The 20,541-nt window shown below is 37.3% G+C and overlaps 1 non-coding gene across 1 annotated transcript; it reads right to left on the minus strand.

The window, feature by feature from the left end:
- Window positions 1-13,293: 13,293 nt before the first annotated feature.
- Window positions 13,294-13,397, minus strand: LOC120368521 (small nucleolar RNA U13). The gene has a single exon (XR_005582625.1). It is a non-coding gene; the product is annotated as a small nucleolar RNA U13 (small nucleolar RNA).
- Between the last annotated feature and the right edge of the window lie 7,144 nt (window positions 13,398-20,541).

Genomic DNA, 20,541 nt, shown 5'->3' on the forward strand with positions numbered 1-20,541 from the left:
ATATAACCTACAGACATGAAATCTCATTATGGTACGCAATAAAACAGTCTTAGAACCAAAAAAGTTGAGAGCCACTGCTATAGACTTCTATTATCATTGGGCATTTTGCAAGAACTAGAAATAAAACTGATCTGACAGCTCTTTATGTCTCTTGAGTTTCATTTATCATTATAGCAAACCTTCAAGAAACTGGAGTAGAAATACATTGGATCAAAATTTCATCTTTATACAAGTACCATTCAAAAGCTAGTTGAGCTCTAGGTTAGAAATAATTATATAACTATATAGAAAGTAGATCCTGAAATATGTGCATGAAGAAATAAAGCAAAGAATGTTGTTTCACTTTTTAATCTTGGTAGGTTCAAAGATGAATTATTTGCAAGTACTCTGAAAATGGTAAAGGACAATTCAAATGTATGATATTGCTATGAGTTATTATACTATTTTGGAAGTAATGAAATTGTGAAAGTTAGGAATTAGCTCTGATAGATAACCATAGTGCTTTTTAATAAATACAATGTTATGGCACTAATATACTATGGTTGTCTTAGTCTGTTTATGTTGCTGTAAAGGAATAACTGAGGCTGGATAATTTATATTGAAAAGTGGTTTATTGGCCGGGCACGGTGGCTCAAGCCTGTAATCCCAGCACTTTGAGAGGCCGAGGCGGGTGGATCACAAGGTCAAGAGATCGAGACCATCCTGGTCAACATGGTGAAACCCTGTCTCTACTAAAAATACAAAAAAATTAGCTGGGCATGGTGGCGTGTGCCTGTAATCCCAGCTACTCAGGAGGCTGAGGCAGGAGAATCGCCTGAACCCAGGAGGCGGAGGTTGCGGTGAGCCGAGATCACGCCATTGCACTCCAGCCTGGGTAACAAGAGCGAAACTCCGTCTCAAAAAAAAAAAAGAAAAGAAAAGAAAAAGAAAAGTGGTTTACCTGGCTCATGGTGATGCAGGCTGTACAAGAAGCCTAACACCAGCATCTGCTTCTGGCAAGGACTTTAGTCTGCTTCCACTAATGATGAAAAGAGAAAGGGAGCCAGCTATGCAGAAATCACACGGTGAGAGGGGGAAAACCAGGGGAGAGGGCACAGAGGTGACACACTTCTTTTAAAACCAATTTTAAGGGGAACTAACAGAGGAAGAACTTACTCATTAGCATGAGAATGGCACCAATATATGCATGAAGGATCCAACTCTCCCCCACTCCCACCCCGCGCCATGACCCAAACACTTCCCACTAGGCCTTATCTCCAACACTGGGGATAAAATTTCAACATGGGGTTTGAAGGGTCAAATATTCAATCGATAGCAATAACTATATTACATTAGTTTGGTGCAAAAGTAATTGTGGTTTTTGCCATTAAAGGGAATGACCATTACTTTTGCACTGAGTTATTATAATAATTTATTATAACTGATATAATATCTTTAGTGCTTTACTGTATATAAATTACTTCAACATACAGTGTGTCTCATCTGATTCTCACTAACCATGCTATGAGACAAGGCAGGGCATACTCTCCATTCTCCAAATGCAGAAACCTAGTCTTAAGAGTGGTTGAGTCATTTGCCAATATCACACAGCAAACATTTGGTTGTGTTAAAACTTATATCTATCATAATGCTTCAGCAAATATTTATTGAATAAAAAATTAAAGAACCCAGGCCTTTTGACTGCTAGTTCAGTGTCTTATTTCTGGCATTTGCTGACTTGAATGATAGTAACGGATTTTGTAACAGTGTTTCATTTACCATCATTATTTGAAGTGAATTGGAAAAGGTACACCATGGTATTTATTTATAAATACTGCTCCCTTCTGCAGATATTTGATAAGAGAGTAATAATAAATCAGAATGGCATACATTCTTATAGTAAGGGCTTGCATTCAATCTTTAAATTTATTTATGTTTCCATCTTTCAAGAGTCAGTGATGTAACTCTCTTTTTCACATGGCATGTTAGGATTAACTTAAAAAACTAACACAAAAGTTTTATGGAAATTCCAAAAATATAATAATTTTGCCAAGTAAATGGAAATTTTGTCCACATCTTGGATGAGTCAAGTTCACTTACAATAAACAAATGATCTCTTCCTATTGGCTCTTTCAATTTTCAGTACCATGGACAAAGACAAAAAACCTATTACATTTCTTTTTTTTATCTTTTATTTTAGATTCACGGGTACGTGTGCAGGTTTGTTATGTAGGTAAACTCATGTTACAGGAGATTGTTGTACATATTATTTTATCACCCAGGTACTAATAATACCTAACAGTTACTTTTTCTTCTCCACTCCTTCCTTCCAGCCTCCACTCTCAAGTAACAACACACAGTGTCTGTCATTTCCTTCTTTGTGTTCATGAATTCTGATAATTTATCTCCCTGTTATAAGTGTGAACATATGGTATTTGGTTTTCTGTTCCTGCATTTGTTGGCAGAGGATAATGGCCTCCATCTCCATCCATGTTCCTACAAGACATGATGTTGCTCATTTTTATGGCTGCATAATATTCCATGGGGCACATATACCACATTTTTGAAATCTACTCTGTCGTTGATGAACATTTAGGTTGATTCCATGTCATTGCTATTGTGAATGGTGTTGCAATTAACATTTGTGTCCACATGTCTTTATGGTAGAATAATTTATATCTTTTGAGTATGTACCCAGTAACGGGATTGCTGGGTTGAATGGTAGTGCTGTTTTCAGCTCTTTGAGGAAAACCCACACTGCTTTCCACAATGGTTAACTAACTTACACACCCATTTACAGTGTATAACTGTTCCCTTTTCTCCATAGCCTCACCAGCATCTGTTATTTTCTGACTTCCTAATAATACTCATGCTAAGTACTGTGAGATGGTATCTCATTGTGGTTAAAGAAACCTACAGTATTTCTTTTTCTTTTTCTTTTTTTTTTTTTTTGAGACGGAGTTTCACTCTTGTTACCCAGGCTGGAGTGCAATGGTGCGATCTCGGCTCACCGCAACCTCCGCCTCCCAGGTTCAGGCAATCCTCCTGCCTCAGCCTCCTGAGTAGTTGGGATTACAGGCACGTGCCACCATGCCCAGCTAATTTTTTGTATTTTTAGTAGAGACGGAGTTTCACCATGTCGACCAGGATGGTCTCGATCTCTAGACCTCGTGATCCACACACCTCGGCCTCCCAAAGTGCTGGGATTACAGGCTTGAGCCACCGCGCCCGGCACCTACAGTATTTCTATCTCCAGGAGCATACAGGCTTGTGGGAAATCAGCTAGAGAAACAATGTCGTAATGGACAAAGTAATAAGGAAACTAGGAATAGGAAATGTCTAACTTTGCGTAAATAATACAGTCTTTCACACAGTTCATAATTTTCTGAGAGAATCAGAATATAGACAAATATGAAACATTCATAAACAAAATTATTTTATAAAATTACTGAAATTCATAGAAAGGAGAAATGGGCCCAGTGTAGAAAAATAAGTCACGGTTTCACAGAGAAGGTATTATCTGATATAATCCTCGGGTAGACAAAGAATGAAGTAGAATTAATAGTCAGCATGAGCCTCAGTTCCCAGCCTGTAGAAGAAAGGTACTAAAAATTTGACCTTCACTTCACCTTTGCTTGCTTTTAGTCCACAGAAACTTAGACAAAATGATCATGAGCCTATTGTATTATTTTGAATTAATTATGTGCATGTGAGCGTCTCTGCAAAAGTCAAGCCAGGAAATAGGAGACATTGAAGAAAATGCCTTAAGAATGACAATCATACTTCCTGAACATTGCAGAATTCGCATTCCACTTAAACAGAATTATCCATAGCTGTGCATACATCTTGTTATCTCCTGCTTTATATAACCATTGCCAAAAGTGACCCTACACTTGGCCATTAAACAATTTCGTTCTGATGTTCTGGATATATCTGCTTTTATTTCAAGTCTTCCTAGAAACTCTTATCTACTGCATGTTTTTTTTCCACAATACCATCACAATAAGTCTGTTTCTAGAAGGTGCCTGCACTTTGTAGAGGATGTATCAGGGGTTGTGTGGGGAGCAGCCTATTCTCTGAACCCCATGTTTGGGCAATTGGCCATTATGTGACTTTTGGTGAGAGGTAGAGCTCCATCTACTACCAAAGAAACAAGCAATTCTAGATACTTGCTCTCTCAGATCCCTGCAGTGAACTCTCTCAAAGCCCCTCAAGGCCCACTGAATCTTTACTGAGTGAGGCAAAGAAACACAGAGGGTTATAATTCATTCTGGTTGTTGGAATGGTGGTAAGGGGTAGTAGCATGGTGGTGGTGTTGAGGACTTCATGAGTGCTGTCCAGTGTCCAGCCAAGAATGTAAAACACACTGCATTGGCTGATAAAGGTCATCTATTTGTCTGGAGTTTTTTTCCCAAGCCAATTTATTCATCCATTTTTGTTTTATTCTGTTAGCTGCCAGGTAGGTTTCCAATGCACTTCTTTCTTAAAGGCAGAATTGATTTTTGTCATTTAACACAATGAAGCCTGACTGGCCTAGTTTTTCCTAAGTAACAGAATGTATCATGCAGTTGTGTTTTGTAGTACCTCTAATTTTATACATTTTATGAGAAATGAATGTTGAGAATGTCTTAATAATTGCCAAATGACAGATGATAGCACCCCAAAGAAAAATGTCTTTATAATTAATCACGAAGGAAGACACATTAATTTGAATATCACATATGAACCTCTAAACCCAAGGGAGTGAACTTTCATGGGGCTCCGCAATGCTGAAACTTGTGAGTTACAACTCAAACATGGCTGATTAGCTGATAACAAGTTGCTCACCACTTGGGATCAGTTAGAGGAAGGAATAAACTTAAAAGGTGGGAAGGACAGTTTGTTAGCAGAAGAATTGAACATAAAAAGACCTAGGGAACCACAAAAAGGGATTCATCCATTAATTTATTCATTTAAAGAACATTTAAGTAATGTGTACATACTAAGTGAAGGGAGACAGAAACAGAACCAAGGAAAGCCAGCTCCAGCTGTGTACAATATAGGTTGGCCATGAGGCTGGAAAGGGTGTGAATTGCAGGAATGCGTGCAAAAGAAAACAGTGAGACACCAGATCTTCATGGATTCCTTGCAAAACCTATGCTTTCTGGAGACACAATGACATATGAGACGTCTAAGAACCATTGGGTTGCCCTACATGTATCATCCTAGAGACAGGGAACCTGTCTGCAATGTAATGTGACTTCTGTATCTGATAACCATACATCCCCAAGGACTGCAGTTTTAGCTTTGGATTTTATTCTGTCTTTTAGCTATCTAGAGTTTAATTAAGCCATTATTATGCCCTTGAAAAAATAAGAGTTGGTGTGAACATCATATTGTTGGCACTTACTGACAGTTGGCCTGGAGCAATCAAAAGTGAAACATTTTAATTATCTCATAATCCTGGTATGTTGAAATTTATTTCCAAAAGCCTTTGCACTGTAATGGAAGGCAGCAGAAGAATCGTAGTCATACCTCTGCACTACCCTTCTTAACATGAGCATAAGATCCCCATTTTCCACCATGTGCTTGACTAGTTGACGGGATAAAATTTATGCTCTCATGTAGATATCCCCTAAAATAAGGAAGTAAGTGCCAAATGGGAGTCACAGCTTCTACAAATACAACTGCCTCAGCCAGATCCCAGAGATTCTGACTCAGTAGAGCTAGGTCCCTGGCATCTGTGTAGATTTTTAAAATAGATAATACATGCATAAAGAGATAAATTGCAAAATTTCAAAAGGATATACAGATGAAAATATTTCTTTCATTCAATTCTGCTGTTTTCTTCCCCACTGCCAATTATTCTTACAAGTTTCTTTTCTATCCTTGGAGACATACTCTGTGCATATACAAGCATATAGAAACCAGAGGAGAAAAAAAGCATCATATACTCTCTATTCTTTACCTTGCTGTATTTTCATTTAATAACATACATTGGAGATTATTCCATGACTTTAAAAACCCTCTCAAAGTGTTTCGATAAATTGAAGACACTGGAAAAATCTTTCACTTATATTAGCCTCTTCCAATCCTCTTTAGGGTTAGTTCCATGCTAGAACCAGACTGCTTTAAAAAGATTCCATCAAATCCAAATTCTTTATATCCTTACCTACCAACCCAAATTTATCTACCCGTCTAAGTTTACAATTCTTTTGGTAATGTAAGGTACAGGGTCCTTACGGGACTGCTTAGTACATCAAGAACTTTTTTCTATCAACAAACCTTAAGGGCCTAGAAAATGACCATCCTTCATAAAATTTTAGCTTCCTAATTCCCTCCACTTTTGATATTTGTCATGTATGCCTGTAATCCCAGCACTTTGGGAGGAAGAGGGGGGTGAATCACGAGGTCAGGAGTTTGAGACCAGCCTGGCCAAGATGGTGAAACCCCATCTCTACTAAAAATACAAAAATCAGCCAGGTGCGGTGGCAGGCGCCTATAATCCCAGCTACTCAGGAAGCCGAGGCAGGAGAATCGCTTGATCCCGGGAGGCGGAGGTTGCAGTGAGCCAAGTTCATGCCACTGCACTCTAGCCTGGGAAACAAAGCAAGACTCGATCTCAAAAAAAAAAAAAAAAAAAAAAAAAAAGAATTGTAAAGGAATTTGTTTGGAAATATTTCTACTCTAAAGATTCTAAACTGTATACTTCTTAAGATAGGTATTAATCTTTTATCAAGATAAGCAAAAGAAAACGCATATTTATATACCAACAGCTGTGAACTTGCATTCGGAAAAGCATGTTACTTTCCTTCTGAAAATTTTATTTTGTTCAAGAGCACACAGTTAAGAGTTTAAGAGTCATTTAATGTTTCAACCAGTTTAATTGCCTATTCAACTTGGTGGAAGATTAATTTGGAAATTACATTGAATAGACTGAAAATGATCACACACACACACACACACACACACACACACGCATGCATGCATGCACTCGTCAAAAGCCTCATAACTGAGTGTCAGCAACTTATGGTTATAAACCTGGGAAGACAAAACTAGTTTCCATTTTACTTTAGTGAGAATTTATCCAGCACAAGTACTTTGCTATTTAAATATTAATTAATGTGTTTAAATATTAAATAGAAACCTCTCTGATTCTAGACATGAACTTAAAACAAATTGAAATTGGCTTCTCCATTGCAATATTGCTATTCTCATTGGAAACAAGTGAGAAAGAAAATTTAATGACAAAAAAGTTATGCTTAAGAATGTTCTCAAAGCCAGAAATAAAATATATACACTTGTTACTGATACCTAAAAGTCTAGGGAATTGTATATAATTTTATTTATGAATTCAATTAAGTGCAAACTTTATAGTAACATTTCTCATTTTTGACTAAATGGTTGTGAAATACAAGTGAAACATACATAGGAAATATTCTTTTAGGAGATTAAAAACTTTTTTAGATTTTTTGGGTTTTGTTCTCTTCTGACATAAAGTTTGCATTTCAAACTGTACATTCTTTGGATTTCCAAAGTTTAATAATTACCTTTTATATTTTGGATCAAGTGGCATACTAATAGTTGCTCATTTGTCCACATCTTTGTTTTTTTGTTAATTCTATTCTATGGTAATAAACACTCTTTATCTTTTCTTTCTATCTAAAGTGTATATTCAGCCAGTGCCCCAAATTTAATCATAACATGAGTCATAGAATGAATATGAATAAATCACAGGGCTAGAAATAGAATTCTCCTATTTCAGTACAATTCAGAAAGAACTTTAACCATTTCAGAGTTTTAATTCAAGTCTATGCTGATTTCAGAGTATAAGTGGTCTAGTCTGCATTTATTTATTGCCCTAATCCTCAAAGCATGCTCATTTTTAAAAAACAGTGATGATTTGTCACAATATTCTTGTGCTGTGAGGCATTCCATTTTATTGACATACATTCATACATAAATTTATGTTCTACTTTTTAGCATGGGAACTAATTTATAAATCTTTCCTTTTGCCTATGAAAATTTCAAAGGCATGCCAACTGTATTTTTAAAGTTTACATTGATGGGGGCTGGGTGCAGTGGCTCATGCCTGTAATCCCAGCACTTTGGGAGGCCGAGGTGGGTGGATCACGAGGTCAAGAGACGAGACCATCCTGGTCAACATGGTGAAACCCCGTCTCTCCTAAAAATACAAAAAATTAGCTGGGCATGGTGGTATGTGCCTGTAATCCCAGCTACTCAATAGGCTGAGGCAGGAGAATCGCCTAAACCCAGGAGGTGGAGGTTACGGTGAGCCGAGATCGCGCTATTGCACTCCAGCCTGGGTAACAAGAGTGAAACTCCATCTCAAAAAAAAAAAAAAAAAAAAGTTTACATTGATTTCCATTGCATAGGTGGAAATGTATTGATGCTACGTTAGAAATGATGACTAATGACACTAGATTTCAGTTACCAGCTAAATATCATGCGTCATATGTACAACATTGTAAACACTTTGAAAGTGGGGAAATAAGCTCATTTTCTTTAAAAGCAGAAACTGTGGATGGAAGTGTATGGATTTCTTTTTTTTTTAAGACAGGGTCTCACTCTGTTGCCCAGACTGAAGTGCAGTAGTGCAATCATAGCTCACTGCGTCCTCAACCTCCTAGGTTCAAGTGATCCTCCTGCCTCAGCCTCCCAAGTAGCTGAGACCACAGGCATGCATCATCATGCCCAGCTAATTTTTTATTTTTTGTAGAGGCAGGGTCTCACCTTGTTACCCAGGCTGGTCTTGAACTCCTGGGCTCAAACAATCCTCTTACTTTAGTCCCTCAAAGTGTTGTCATTACAGGCATGAGCCATTGTGCTTGGCTAGAGTTCTTCTTAATTAGGAACAATTCTGTTGTTCAACAGAGCAGATATTTTTAGGAATGAAAATGTTAAAAAATTAAGATTCATCTCAGACTTTATAAAGTAGTTGAAAATTGCAACTTTTTTTCTTTTCCTTTTTTTTCCTTTTTTTTTTTTTGGAGACAAAGTCTTACTCTGTTGCCCAAAGCTGAAATGCAATGGCATGATGATAGTTCACTATAACCTCCAATAGCTGAGCTCAAATAATCCTCCCACCTCCGCCTCTGAATAGCTGAAACTACAGGTGCCCACCACCATGTGTGGCTATTTTTTTTTTTGGTACAGACAGATTCTCACTATGTTGCCCAGGCTGATCTCAACTCCTGGCTTCACATGATGCCCCACCTTGTTCTCCCAAAGTATTGGATTACAAGCATGAGCTACTGTGCCTGGCCAAAAATCACATCTTTATCCCTTATTATTGTAAGACACAGTTGTCACTAGTTCTGACTAAACTATTAATGCTACTTGCCTACCCAAGACACTTTAAGGATAGAATACAATAATTTTTTTAAAAGACCCATGACATACTGACTTTTCTTAAACAGAATATGCCTTAATACAAATTACATATCTACGCGATTTTTCTTTCATTACAGTTTTTTGCCATTTTAGTTTGAAAATGACTATCTTTTCAAAGATTCAAAGTATATTTACTTTCATCAGGCACTAGCTTAAGTTCTCCAGTAAGTGAATAGTACATTTAAAAAAAGAGTAGGTGTTAATAAAACAGTCCTTGCTATGATAAAGCCTATTGTTTACTAAAGATAAAACACACATGAATCATACTGAGATAAGTGAGTTAGTAACAAACACAGTTGTGATCAATTTCAATGGAGATCAGTAAAGTCTTTATAGCTTTGATATGCAGGGTAACAAACACAGATGTGATCAGTTTCAATGGAGATTAGTAAAGTCAAATAGCTTTGGTGTGCCCGGTAACAAACACAGATGTGATCAATTTCAATGGCTATCAGTAAAGTCTTTATAGCTGGCAACAAAACAGGTTGTTACAAGTTACTCAAACTGCCTGAGTGAGTGCTCCCAAGGAAACAACACAAGCTGTGACAAGTTACTCAAACTGTGTGAGCGCTCCCAAGGTGAATGAAGAGAACAGAACAAGCAAAGGCACAGAAGTCTGAAGCGTCATGTGCCTTGTGGGAACCTTAAGAGTACTGGTAGGGATCATCAGGGAATGGTGGGATAATCTCACTTATCTCAGTACGATTCATGTGTATTTTATCTTTAGTAAACAATATGCTTTATCTTAGCAAGGACTGTTTTATTAATACCTACTCTTTTTTTAAAAAAATGTACTGTTTACTTACTTAAGAACATAAGCTAGTGCCTGATGAAAGTAAATATACTTTGAATCTTTGAAAAGATAGTCATTTGAATAGTCATTTTCAAACTAAAATGGCAAAAAACAAAAAACAAAAAAACCTGTAATGGTGGGAGTAAGGAAAGAGTAGTGGGAGCAAAGGCTAGGAAGGATGAAAGAGGCCAGATGACTTGAAACCTGGAACCTTGGGTAAGCATGTGGCACCATGCAAAGAAGGTTGAGCTCATAAGACTTTATATTGTCTATTATATGTTTTCAATATTTTGAAAACTACTTTTAAAATTGGAACTCCATTTTCTAAGAAACATCATATGGAAATCCAATATTTAAAAATATATATAGGCTCTGATTTTCTTTTTTGATGATTAGTGATGTTGAGCAGCAATTTTTCATTTACTCATTGGCCACTTATAAGTCATCTTTAGAGAAATGTGTGAATTCAGATCTTCTGCCTATTTTTAAATTGAATTATGTGGAGTCCTTTTTCATCAATTAAATTATCACCCGAGTTAAAGTGGCTTTTACCAGTGATGTGCAAATGCAAACCGCAATGAGATATCATTTTAACCCAGTTAGAATGACTGTTATTACAAAGAAAAAAAACAGATATTGGTGATGTGGAGACAGGGGAATGCTCATACATTGTTGGTTGAAACATAATTTTGTGCAACCACTATGGCAAACAGCATGGAGGTTCCTCAAAAAAGTAAAATTAGAAGTACCATATGATCTATTGCTGAGTGTATATCCAAGAGAAAGGAAATCAATATATCAAACAGATATCTACACTTCCATGTTTATTCCAGCACTATTCACATTAGCCAAGGTATGGAATCAACCTATGTGTCCATCAACAAATGAATGGGTATAGAAAATGTGATACATATACACAATGATATATTATTCAGCCATGAAAAAGAATGGAAATACTGTCATTTAAAACATGGATGGAACTGGAGGGCATTGCATTAAGTGAAATAAGCCAGGCACAGAAAGATATATATCACATGTTCTCACTCATATGTTGGGGTCTAAAATAAATTCATCTTACAAAGGTAGAGAGTAGAATGAAACTCAGAAAGGTAGTGGGAAGGGGAGATCTAAGAGAAGCTGGTTAATAGGTACAAAATTACGGTGAGATAGTAGGAATAAGATCTAGTGTTTAGCAGCACAATGGGGAGGCTGTGGTTAACAAGAATTCTTTGTGCATTTCAAAATAACTAGAGTAGATATGGATTATTCCCAGCACAAAGAAAACATCAGTGATTGAGGTGGCGGATCTCCCAATTACCCTGATTTGATAATTACACATTATATGTGTATATCAAAATATGACATGTGGCCTATAAATATACACAACTTAAAGACCTATTTTAAATGCTTATCACATTAATAAGTACATACACGCATCCAAAAAGCAGGCACCTTGCTTTTTGAATGTTGAGGATAGCATTGTCCCTTCAGCCCTCAGCCACCCGAATAAATCTTTTATTCTTAGTTCTATAGAAAATACCAAGAAGTGCGCCGGGCACGGTGGCTCAAGCCTGTAATCCCAGCACTTTGGGAGGCCGAGGCGGGTGGATCACGAGGTCAAGAGATCGAGACCATCCTGGTCAACATGGTGAAACCCCGTCTCTACTAAAAATACAAAAAATTAGCTGGGCATGGTGGCGCGTGCCTTAATCCCAGCTACTCAGGAGGCTGAGGCAGGAGAATTGCCTGAACCCGGGAGGCGGAGGTTGCGGTGGATCGTGCCATTGCACTCCAGCCTGGGTAACAAGAGCGAAACTCTGTCTCAAAAAAAAAAAAAGAAAATACCAAGAAGTGCCAGCACCAAGGAGAATGTGGCAGGATGAGGAAAGAGTTGTTAACAGTACATATCTCTATCCCCACCTAGAAGAGACCTGCTTTCGTTTTACAGGATCCTGAGAATGAGGTTGGGAGGGTGTGATGGGTAGTGAAACCTGCAGGAGATTTATTACTGTTTTGAACTCTACAGTTTATGCTTTGCTTACATCATTTAAGCTTAACATTACAGTTGATGCTGGTAACAATATTGTAGTTTGTTAGATACTAAGTGACAAAGGAAAGGAGGAAAGAGAAAAAGGAAGAAAAGCTATTTTGATTGGGAATACAGTGATCAGGAAAGAAAAACATTAAGAATCCTTATGTCTAATAAGGATTTTGCTGAAATTTCTGCTGTGTGGTGTGTGATATGACATCTCCATCTCTCTGCAAAATCTTCAGTAAACCATCCATTTCTTATTACTACTTGATGGAGTTTCTAATGTTTTATGAGAGACTTTACAAAGTGCTGGAGACAACTTCCATGTGAGTGAAGAGCCAAGGTGGAAGCTGGTCTAGAAGTCTCCACAAGTGAGTCTCATAAGGACAAATGGTTTGCAGTTTACCCTGAAACTCACCTCTCTCCCATATTAACTTAGAAGATATGTATTACCTTAAGTCACTGTTCAGGCTGTGATGGCTGATTGTGTTATCAACTAGGGTTGTAATGGTATCTGATTCTCAACATTCCCTACTACATAGACTACAAGTCATAGCTGGTTTCATCCCTCCTCTAGCCTGTCTGGGTACAAATATTAGACTAATATCAAGTGTTTGAGCCAGGGGTGGTGGTGTGTGCCTGTAGTCCCAGCTGCTTGGGAGGCTGAGGCAAGAGGATCATTTGAGGCTAGGGGTGGCAGGGTACAGTGAGCTATGATCGCATTTGTGAATAGGCACTGCCTATTCCAGCCTGGGTAACACAGTGACTCCCCCACCCCCACTCTGTGTGTGTGTGTGTGTGTGTGTGTGTGTGTGTGTGTGTGTTTGTGTGTTTGAACAACCGTCACTGACCAGAAGTCATTTTGAACATTGGTGCACCAGTTCCTCTTCAGGACCTATAAAATTGCCCTGCATCAAGAATAATAACTCTTAGAGATATAGGTTCTTATTTCTTCTAACCAGAAAAGTTCCAGATACTTAACGTATTCTATGTTCAGAGATAGATGCTAGATCCAAGACAAATGATGAAGCTGTCATATAAGTGAAGGGAGTGGTCGGGGAGGCGCAGCTCACCTGCTGGGACCTCACTTCAGAGGTCCCAGGAGAGTCATGTGCTGATGTCATAAGAAGGTTTGAGGCTGGCACATTTCATTTATGTGTGTGAACACCCAATCATCATGCTCATGAACTACAAAAGGATCAGGGCAAGGTTTTAAGGCTTGTTATTTTGTGTTTGACAGGTACATAAAAAGGAGAGCCAACCCACATGTCTGAAGGAGAAAGAACAAGTCAACTACTGCTACGTGGGGTTTACATAGTGGTTAAGAACCCAGACTCGAAGACAAAGCTGTTCAAACATGAATGAACGCACACATCATCTGGAAATCTCGCAACAGTTTACATAATGATTAAGGCTAGGGTAGGAGCACAGAGTATGTATTCTGTAGAATCCATTCTACTTTGAGTAGCAAAATTCTAGAGTCAGATTATCTGGGTTCACATCCCGGTTCTGGACTTCACTGAGCTGGGGACCTTGAATAATTTAACATACATATGCCTCAGTTCTCCATCTGTAAAATCAAAATAATAATATTACTGACGTCCATGCGTTTTTATAAGAATTAGTTAAATTAATATAGAGTAGCACTGAGAAGAGTGTCTGGCACATGGTGGATACTCAATAAATATTTGCTGAATGAATTTCCTAGCAGCAAAATGAGAGGGGGAAAAAGGGTCTGTGCTTTTGAACTCAACTCTTTTATGTCTCACCAAAGAATTTGTTTGTCATTCAGCTTCTAACTTGGTACCATTGGTTGTCTTTGAGTTAACTCTGCAGAGTACTAATTAGGATTTTAAAAAAACAGGATGAAAAGCTTCTGCAGAAGGTAATGAGGAGTCCTAATCTCCCCTCCACCTAAGATCAGGGAATGATCAAATTTATATTTAAGAAAATCACTCATAGTAGAAGAGAGACAGAGAGAAGGAATTGGACAAGACCAGGGGTGGAAAGAAAAGTTTGCAGAGTAAGGCCAGAGAAGAGATTTAAAACCACCTGAGATTAAGACAGTGGAGGCAGTTGGGAAGTGGAAAACAATATAAGCACAATTAAGGAGGCTGATTCGGCAAGATTTGACAAGATAGGGCATCAAATAGTGGGCACAGCTCTTTTCAGGGAGAAGTATAAGGATGTTTCCCAGTTTTCTAGCTTTAGTAAGGAGATAAAACTTGAGGAACATTTGCAGAGAGAGAGAATAAAAGAGCAGAAATAAGTAAGAATAAAAGGGATGGATAAAATTACAAGGAAATAAGATAGTGTAAGACTAATTTTGGGCATGTTAAAAGTGGCTGTGGGGATAAATACTCATAGGCAATTAGAAACGCAATATGGAGCTGAGGAGCCTTTACATGCTGGCCGTAAAAATTTGTAAGCCATTGGCATTTGTGTATTAAGGCCCCGGAAATGAATGAGTGAATCCAGGAGAGTATTAGCTGTAAGAAAAATCGGATACAAATTGAAGACCGTAAAGAAGACTTAGAAAGAACAATGGAAGAGGTAGGAATAAAGCCAAAAGAGAAGGATGGCAGAAGGCTAGGGAGGAGAGTGCTTCAGCAATGAGGGAATGGTCAACAGGGCCAAATTCCACAGCACATCTCTGCTTCTGGAAACCAGTCCTTCCACTGTGACTCACTGAATCTGAATCTGTCAACACCAAATCGTTATTTTAATCCCTCGGGGACAAAGCCTAGTATCTTGGTTTGACTCATCCTGCTTCCTCATTCTCTATATTTAAGACACTAAAATTTCTTTTCCATTTTTTGATATCCATCCTTTTTGCTCTAGGCCCAATTTTACATGCTAGTCCAAATACTCCTAGATGATAAAAAAGCTTTCTGTACTGTATGTTACAGCTAGGCTCAACTTCCTGAAACATCTTTTTTTTTTTTTTCATTATGCCATGTTTATTCTCTTCAAAACTTCTCTCTCTCTCTCTCTCTCTCTCTATATATATATATATATATACATATGCGTGTGTGTATATATATATATGTGTATATATATACATATATATATGTGTGTATATATATACATATATATATATATAAATTTTTTTTTTTTTGAGATGGAGTCTCACTCTGTTGCCCAGGCTGGAGTGCAGTGGTGCAATCTTGGCTCACTGCAACCTTTGCCTCCAGGGTTCAAACGATTCCTGTGCCTCAGCTTCTGGAGTAGTTGGGATTATAGACCTGTGTCACCATGCCCAGCTACTTTTTGTATTTTTGGTAGAGATAAAGTTTCACCATGTTAGCCAGGCTGGTCTCAAACTCGGGACCTCAAGTGATCCACCTGCGTTGGCCTCCCAAAGTGTTGGGATTACAGGCATGAGCCACCGCACCCAGCCAAATCTGTATATATTTTGTAATTCCAACTTTTACTTTAGATTCAAGTGGTACATGTCCAGTTTGTTACATAGGTATATTGTGTGATGCTGAGGTTTGGAGTATGAATGATCCTGTCATCTGCATAGTAAGAATAGTACCCAGTAGGTAGTTTTTCTGCCCTTTCTCCCCACCACTCCCTCGTTAGTGCCCATTATTCACATGTTTATGTCCATGTGTACCCAGTGTTTAGCTACTACTTATTATAAGTCAGAACATGTGGTATTTAGTTTTCAATTGCTGTGTTAATTTGCTTAGGATAATGGCCTCCATCTGCATTCATGGTGCTGCAAAGGACATGATTTCATTCTTTTTAATGGCTGCATAGTATTCTATAGTTTATATGTGCCACATTTTCTTTATCCAGTCAGTCATTGTTGGGCATGTAGGTTGATTCTTTTGTTAGATAGATAATGTCTTTTCTATTAAAGTTCATAACATTTTTTTTAACTTGGAATATTTGCTTTGTTTTGGAACATAAGCATCTATTTATTATCTAAGTAATATCCATGCATTTGAGTATTAAGAAATGCCTAAGAATAATAAATGCCAAATATAGGATAATAATTATCTCTGGTAAGGGATAAATTATTTATGATTATGGAACAAAACACAGGAGATTCCAACTGCATTAATAGTGTTTACTTCCTAAGCTGGGTGTATTAGTCTGTTCTCATGCTGCTGCTAAAGACATACCTAAGACTGGGCAATTTGAAAAAAGAAAGAAGTGTATTGGGCTTACAGTTCCACGTGTGTGGGGAGGCCTCACAATTGCGGAGGAAGATGAAAGCCACATCTCACATGGCAGCAGACAAGAGAAGAGAGCTTGTGCAGGGTAACTCCCCTTTTAAAAAACCATCATATCTTGTGAGACTTATTCACTATCCCAAGAACAGCACAGGAAAGACCCACCCCATGATTCAATCATCTCCCACAACACCTGAGAATTCAAGATGAGATTTGGGTGGGGACACAGGAAAACAATATCCCTGGGAAACAGGGCCATAGGTTTAAGCTTCTGGGTATTTAGATAATATGAAAACTACAGTCTTTTAGAAAATGCTTTAAAATGACAGCACCCTAAAATGTAAGTTTGATGTCTTTTAACTATGGGACCCTGATCTCCTGTCTCATCTTATTTTCTACAATTTCCTGTAGTATTCTCTTCTGGGTTTTTCTTTTTAATGTTGTTCAAAAAAGTCTTTGTGAAGTGTATTGGCTTGCCTTCCTTCCACCAGAGTGTCCCTCTCCCAGGAATGTGCCTCCACTCAGTCAGGTCTTCCTGTCAAAAACCTTTGCAGTCCTTTAGGATCAGAAGCATCCGCTGCTAACTTTTATTGGAGATGTTATCTCAGTCCTCTGAAATAGAGAGAGAGAGAGAGAGAGAGAGAAAGAGAGAGGAAGAGAGTGAGAAAGTGGGAGTGTGTGCGTGTGTGTGTGTGTGATATTTTTATCGATCATTTTCAAAGCTATTTATTTTTCTTTCACAAATACAGTCTGATTATGTCTTAAAGGCCTGAGCCACCTCTTCTTAGTCCTCTCTTTAACAGCACAGTATCACATATATAAATGAGAGTTATGGGCATGGGGTATATATTAATATGAGCTTAAATACCAGTTATAGTCTGTGAAAGTAGGAAAAGCTAATAATCTTAAGAAACTGCTATAAATTTCCTCTGCTATTATAATATACAAAAAAGTCCATTTAGCAGTAACTTGACCTCCAGTAGTTCAGTGTCACGAGTATTTGGAAGCAAGTAACCTAAATACTCAAACATGAACAGCTGAGCTGAAATTGACACGGACATACTGAGTTCAAGGAAGCAAGGCCATAAATAAGCGTTCTTAGTTACAATGTTTGACAGCTTAGCCTTAGTCCCAGAAACTATCAGGGCAGCAGTAGCTAAGTGTGAAGGGTACAGTGTGAAACATATAGGGCATTTAGTTAAAAAATACACAGGATGTTAAAAAATTGGCCAAGATATCATACAAATATTATACAACTTTTGATGTTGTACAGTTCTGTGGGTTTTAACAAATGCATAATGTCATATAGTCACCATTAGATTAGCTTCACTGCCCCAAAAATCTTCTATGCTCCATCTATTCATTCCTACCTCAACTCCCTCCCTTTGGCAAACACTGATATTTTTACAGTTTCTATAGTTTTGTCTTTTCCAGAATGTCATATATTTGGAATCATACAACATGTAGCCTTTCCAACTGGCTTTTTTTTTTTTTTCACTTAGTAATAGGCTTTCAAGGTTCTTCATATCTTTTTGTGGCTTGATAACTCATTTCTTTTTATCACTGAATAATATTCCATTTTATTGACATATCAGTTTGTTTGTCCATTCAACTACTGAGGGGCATCTTGAAGTTTACAATTTTTGTCAATTATGAAAAAAAAGCTGCTCTAAGTGTCTATGTGCAAGTTCTTGTGTGAATAGACATTTTCAATTTATTGGGCCATATACTTAGGAGCACTATTGCTGAATTGTATGGCAAGACTAAAGTTTAGCTTTGTAAGAGACCACCAAATTGTCTTTCAAAGTGCCATTTTGCATTCCTGCAAACAATGAAGGAGAGCTCCTTGCCTACATTTGATTTTATCAGTGTTTTTGCATTTTTGCCTTTCTAACAGGTGTGTAGTTGTATTTAGTTGTTTTAGTTTGCAATTCCTAATAACATATGATGTGGAGCACCTTTTCATAGGCTTATTTGCCAGTCGCACATCTTCTCTGGCGAACAGTCTGTTCAGATTTTTAGACTGCTTTTGAATTGCATTGTCTATTTTCTTATTGCTGAGTTTAAAGAATCCTTTGTATACTTTGGGTGCAAGTCCTTTATCCCATGTGTATTTTACATATGTCTTATCCCAGGCTGTGGCTTGTCTGTAAAGTATCTTTTAATAGGAAGTCCTGGAAAAATAGAAAGAAAGGCTATAGTTGAACCCCCTTAAATGGCTAGTACTGGACTTCTCCATATTCAGGAGAGGCTACAGCTGCAGCAACTATAGCAGCAACTTCTAGAGGAGCTGCTCTTGAATTTTGATGGACTCAGCCTCAGTTTCAATACATAAGATACATCACTTAACAGAATCTGTCCCTGCTTCCAGTATTGCTACTTCAGATAGGTCAAGAGACTCCTCAATGTCTGGTACAAATTAGCCAACCTCGGGAACATTTATTGAAATGCTAAAGGGACTAATCCTAGAAACTAGTGGAGGAGTGGGTAGAAGTGGCAGTGGAGGAGCGAATGAGGCAAAAGTGTGCATAAACCACATTCGAGCATTGCCCCAGGAAACAGACGCTGAAGAAAGGTCAACTGCATCAGGATTTGCTGCGCGACTTGTGTTTTCCCCTCACAAAACACATCAGTGAGTGTATTATACTAACTGTTCCCTGCACCATCTACGGTAATAGGGGCTCCATCTTCATAACTTAGTAAAAGTAAATAGTATTAAACAGTAGCCCTAAATAATAGCCAATGAACTTATTATGGGGTGGGGAGGGATGGATATAGGAAATAGTGAAGGGACAAAATGAATTTATGTCTACCTAAATTAATATTGCACATCTATGCAATGCATAGACTGTTATACAACCAAAAAGCAACCTTTGAAGGTCTTTATTTCTTCCATTAAATAGTAGATAACTTTTCCTAGGTGCTTACTCTCCTTAGTACACTATATCCACAAATTTAGCATCATGCCATGTTTATATTCCTTTGACTGAAGATTGGTTTCGGAAAAAATCTTTGCTCCCTGGAATCTGCAGTCTCTATTTTACGGCAATGATGGATAATGAAAAAAATATTTTGGTGTAACTATAAACAGCAATGCCAAATTATTTAAGACTATTTTGTTTCATATATGAAGCAGCAAAATAGTCATATGAATATGAAGCAAAATAATCATCAATAATTTGCCATTTATGAATATGAATATTCACATGACTATTATATGCATAGTATTTGTGCAGGAAAACACACTCATGATGAAATTCATGGGAAAGTGAGAAATCTTCTCTTTAAATGAGAATAATTCCAATTTTGAAAATATTTATTGTTCATTAAATATAAAACCCTTCTTTAAGAATTTGTGAAGCTGTACCAATATAGTTTTTTGTTCTCATTTTTGGCTTTGTTTTGGGAGGAAAATTGGTAGTTGTCCAATTGCAGTTTATGTCCTTCAAAAAGAAAATAAGACAAAGAAAATAAGAAAGAAGAACAGTTTGGATGACTTTATCCATTTTTTCTTCAATAGTTCTTATAGGCCTCTCATGGTATAAGCACCTTCCCCATTGAGTTGTGATTCTAGTATTTGAATATACATGTTTTTTCTTTCAATGTGGTCCTAAATTTAAGCACAGTATAATATCTATTCCAGAAGGAACAAAACCTAGTGCAAGGCTGAGTGAAAGACTGGTTGTATTGGACTCTTAGAGATGGTAGATTATATTAAAATATGGTTTAGAAATACCACAAACTATATTTTACAAGCAATGTAGGTGATTTTCAAAGTCAATGTTTGAAAAGACAACATTTCAAAAGACAATGTTGACTGTCTTTTGATGTGTAATTACTCACATAACAAGTTGACCCCAGAACCAAGCCCTCAACTGTTAGTTGGTGCAAAAGTAGTTATGGTTTTTGCCATTACTTACAATTTCATTACCTCAACTGCTTTTGAACCAACCTAATAAAATTTGACACTAGTGTAAATTTCAAAAGAAAAGTCTTGTTTGAGTTAGACATAAAAAGAATTCATACTTACAAAATATGTTAAGATGTAACTCATCAAATACCAAAAGAGTTAGCCAATGTTTTCATAAAGTATTGAGTTCATCTGGATCATTTAACAGATGATGACTTTTACAAAATAAATGTAACTTACTGACACATTT

The sequence above is a fragment of the Saimiri boliviensis genome, chromosome 18 (assembly GCF_048565385.1).
Source record: "Saimiri boliviensis isolate mSaiBol1 chromosome 18, mSaiBol1.pri, whole genome shotgun sequence".
Classification (NCBI taxonomy): Eukaryota; Metazoa; Chordata; class Mammalia; order Primates; family Cebidae; genus Saimiri; species Saimiri boliviensis.